We start from the raw sequence: 4,946 nt of genomic DNA, 5'->3' as shown, positions 1-4,946 counted from the left end.
AGACAGACCAAAGAAAACACAGAAAAAACCTTACAAGAATTTTGGAAGAAAATACAAGAACAAAATGAAAAAATAGAAAAGATTCTAAATCTACAGATAGAAATCCAAAAGATTAATACTAAATTGTCAGATAACACATTGGAAGGGCAAAGGAGAAGAATTGATGCAATGGAAGACAGAATTAATGAGATGGAAGACAAATACCAGAAAATATCAACAAGACTGGAAATTGGTTCTTTGAAAAGATTAATAAAATTGACAAACCACCAGCAAACTTAGCAAAAGGAAAGAAAGAGATGATGCAAATAACACGAATAAGAAATGAAATGGGCAACATCATAACAGAATCAACAGAAATAAAAATAATATCGGGATACTATGAAGAACTGTACTCCAACAAATTTGAAAATGTATAAGAAGTGGATAGATTTCTAGAAACACACTACTTACCTAAACTAACACAGACTGACGTAGAAAATTTTAACAGACCCATAACAAAAAAAGAAATGGAACAGGTCATAAAAAAATTACCAACAAAGAAAGTCCTGGCCCAGATGATTTCACTGGAGAATTCTATCAAACATCCAGAGAAAAATTGACACTAATCTTACTCAAACTATTCCAGAACACAGAAAAGGATGGAATCCTCCCAAATTCATTTTATGCAGCAAGAGTAACCCTGATACCAAAACCAGCAAAAACACCACAAGAAAGGAAAACTACAGACCAATATTCCTCATGAATATAGATGCAAAAAACCTTAAACAAAAACCTAGCCAATATAATATATTAAAAAAAATAATATATTATGACCAAGTGGGGTTCACACCAGGTGCAGTAGTTCAGTTCATGTGTCAACTTGGCTGGGCCTGGTTGAGTGGCTGAGCAGTAAGATGTAGTATTCCCAATGACGAGACTGGTAATCAACTCCATGGTGGAAGCTACTGGGTGCAGCTGAGTAGCTGCTTTTGGGTATGTGGTCTGCTTCCCATATATAAGAAACAGCTTTGGGAATGATCTCTAGCTTATGGCACCTTGAACCCTGCATGTAGCCATGTTATTGTTCAGCAGCCTACCATGCTTTGCCGACCTTGGGACTTACAATGGACTTGAATTAATGGCCTGCCGTGTGATTTGGTAATACCGGGACTGTGTCTTTTTATTTGTCAATGTTGGGCTTGGCAGCCTCAGTAGCCAGTAGCTGTCTGAGTGAAGAAAAGCCTCTAACTTCAGTGGGCTGGGAGCTGGAGGCAGAGCTGAAGCCCAGGGCTGAGGGTCTTTCACCCAGCCCCTAGAGCCTGGCACTTTGAACTTGGACTTAAAGCCTCCAAATTGCAAGAATAAACTCCTGTTTGTTAAGGCCATCCCATTGTGGTATGTTTCTTGTCAGAGCAGGACTAGGCAACCAGAACACCAGGTATGAAAGGATGGTTCAAAATCAGAAAAACAATCAACATAATCCATACATAAGTAAAATAAAGGAAAAGAATCATGTGATCATATCAATAGATACAGAAAAAACATTTGATAAAATCCAACACCAATTCCTGATAAAAACTATCAGAAAAATAGGAACAGAAGGGAAATTTCTCAACATAATAAAGAGCATAGATACTGTACAACCAACAGCCAATATCATTCTTAATGAAGAGATACTAAAACCATTCCCCTTGTGAAGAGGAACTAGACAAGGATGCCCTTTATCTCCACTTCTATTCAACATTGTATTGGAAGTCCTAGCCAGGGCAATAAGGTAAGAAACAGAAATAAAAGGCATCCAAATTGATAAGGAAGAAGTAAAACTATCCCTACTTGAAGATTATATGATTCTATACATAGAAAACTCAAGAGACTCAGCAAGAAAATATTGGAACTTATTGAAAGATTTAGCACAGTGGCTGGATACAAGATCAACATACAAAATCAGTTGGATTCCTCTACAGTAGCAAAGAGGTCTCTGAAAAGGCAATAAGGAAATCAATACCATTTACAATATAGCTACCAAAAAGATAAGATAAAAACTATAAAACACTACTTTAAGAAACTGTAAGAGGTCTATATAAATGGAAGAACATACCATGCTCATGATCAGGAAGACTGAACATTGTGAAAATGTCAATAGTACACAAAGCAATCTGTACATTCAATGCAATCCCAATCCAGATCCCATCAATAATCTTTTAAAGACATAGAAAACCCAAACACTAATTTTATATAGAAAAGAAAGAGGCCTTGAATAAGCAAAGCACTGTTGAAGAAGAAGACCAAATAGAATGCCTCACACTCCCAGACCTCAAAACCTACTATATAGCCACAGTGGTCAAAACAGCCAGGTACTGGTACAACAACAGACACATACACAAATGGAACAGAATTGAGAACCTAGAAATAGATCCATCCCCCTATGGTCAGCTGATCTTTGATAAAGGGCCAAAATAAAATTCAATGAGGAAGAGATAGTCTCTTTAACAAATGGTGCTGACAAAACTGGATATCCATTTGCAGGAAAACAAAACAATATATGTATCTCACACCATGCACCAAAACTAACCCCAGATGGGTCAAAGACTTAAATGTGAAACCTAAAACTATAAAGTTCATCAAAGGAAAAATAGGGAAGAACTGAGAGGCCATAATTTATGGCATAAATAGACTATCAAGTGTAACCCAAAATGCACAAACAGTAGAAGATAAACTAGATGATTGGGACTTTCTAAAAATCATGTTTTTATGTGCATCAAAAGACTTCTCCAGAAGAGTGAAAAGAGAACCTACTAATTGGGAAGAAAAAATATTTGGTAACGACATCTGACAAAGGACCTATCTTTGAAATTTATAGAAAACTCCAACACCTTAACATTAAAGACAAACAATCCAATTGAAAAATGGGCAGGAGACAAACATTTCACCAAAGAAGACAGTCAGGCAGCCAACAAACACAGGAAGAAATGTTCACAATCATTAGCCATTAGAGAGATGCCAATCAAAATAGCAACGAGATACCATCTCACCCCAGCACTAATAGCAAAGTTCAACAAGACAGAAAATAACAAATGTTGGTGAGGATGTGGAGACTGGGACTGTCAAATGATACAACCACTGTGGAAATCAGTATGGCAATTTCTTAAAAAGTTGGAAATAGAAATACCATTTGATCCTGCAATCCCATTACTAGATATATGTCCTAAATAAGTGAGAGCAAGGACATGAATAGATATATGCTCTCCCACATTCATTGCATTCATTCACAATATCAAAGAGATGGAAATAATCTAAGTGCCCATCAACAGAAGAATGGATAACTAAACTGTGGTACATCCAAACAATGGAATACTATGCAACACTGAAGAATAGTGTAGAGGCTGCAAAACACCACATAACATGGATGAACTTGGAGGACATTGTGCTGCGTGAAATAAGACAATCACAGAAGGACAAATATTGTATTAAGTTCACTATTGTAAAAAGTCATGGAAAGGTTTGTATATAGAAGGAAACTTTCTTTGTTGGTCATGAAGGATGGGAGAAGAGAGAAGCAAAGAGAAAATTTCTAGATAGGAATTTATATATATGTGTGTGTGTATATATATATATATATAGAGAGAGAGAAACCAAAGATTATTAATGTTTACCAGGGATAGGAGGGAGGGGAAAAGGGGAAGCTTTTGTTTGTGGGACATTGAGTTTATGCTAATGGTGGGGGAATATTTTGGAAAAGGATAGTAATAATGGTGGCACAACATGAAAAATGTCATCAATGTCCCTGAGCTGTAAATGTGGAAATTGTTATTTTGGTGAATGTCTTTTGTGTATGTTTTCACTACAATAAAAGTGAAAAATAAATAAAAAGAATAATACAACATGACTCAGACAGTTTATCCCAAAAAGGCCAGGCTGGTTCAATATTTAAAAAAAAAAAAATCAATAAAATCAATATAATCTACCATACTAATTATAAAAAACATGATCATTATCAATTGATACAAAAAAAGCATTTGAACACTTCTGGTAAGATGGCAGAATAGGCAGACAAACTACATAGACCCTCTTCAACAAAGAAAAGAGAAACCAATCAACACAGATACAGAAGATAATCCTGGAGCCCTGAGCTTTGAAAGGAAAGATAAAGAAGAAATGCCAACTAGTAGAGAACCTGAATGAAAACAGGAAACAAACGGAGTGGCCGACTGTTGGCAATTCTGATGGCATGGATGGTTTGAATATTTCCAAGTCGTGTTAAGACCTGAGAATTAACCTGAAAATCAGCCCTGCTCGCCAAGGGTTGCATGGACAGCTGCACAGGTGGCTGATGACTAAAAAGGAAAGAAGCAAAGGAGACAAACTGAGCTGTGGACTATCAGCTGTCTGGAGAGTGCAGCCATTTTGAATGTTTACAAGTGGTGTGGCAATTTTGGATATTTAAAATGTCAGTGTTCCCGTTCAGATCGCAGGGACCTAATAATAGGCTCCACTTGCTGAAGGCAAGCACAGACACACTGGAGGCAGACAACTGGAAAGGTTCGATATTCTCCTTGTTACTCTTATATCACACACTCTCTTGGTGAACAGAGTTGCAACCATCCCCCACATCCATCAACCTTGTGGACAGGCAGGAATTCCATCCCAGTCTGTGTGCTCTGATGGAGCCTGAGTGCCCTACCCTGCTCCTCCACCATTGTGTATGTGTGTGTGTATGTGTCTGTTTTAAAATTCTTTCTTTTTTTTTTTTTTTTATTCCTTCTTATTCCTTTTCCAGGTTCTAGTTGTTTTTTTATTCTCTTTCCTTTTCCAGGTTCCCATCTTTTTTCTTTCTTGTGGTTCTTCCCATCCGTTTTGGTTACCTAGTGCTCCTCTGACAGGAATATACCACAAATGGGATGACTTTAACAAACAGGAGTTTATTCTCTTACAGTTTGGAGGCTTTAAGTCCAAGTTCAAAGTGCCAG

This window comes from Orycteropus afer, unplaced genomic scaffold (assembly GCF_000298275.1).
Source record: "Orycteropus afer afer isolate SDZICR_OR568_19922 unplaced genomic scaffold, OryAfe1.0 scaffold00010, whole genome shotgun sequence".
Lineage (NCBI taxonomy): Eukaryota > Metazoa > Chordata > Mammalia > Tubulidentata > Orycteropodidae > Orycteropus > Orycteropus afer.
Note: the sequence above shows the minus strand (reverse complement) of the source record.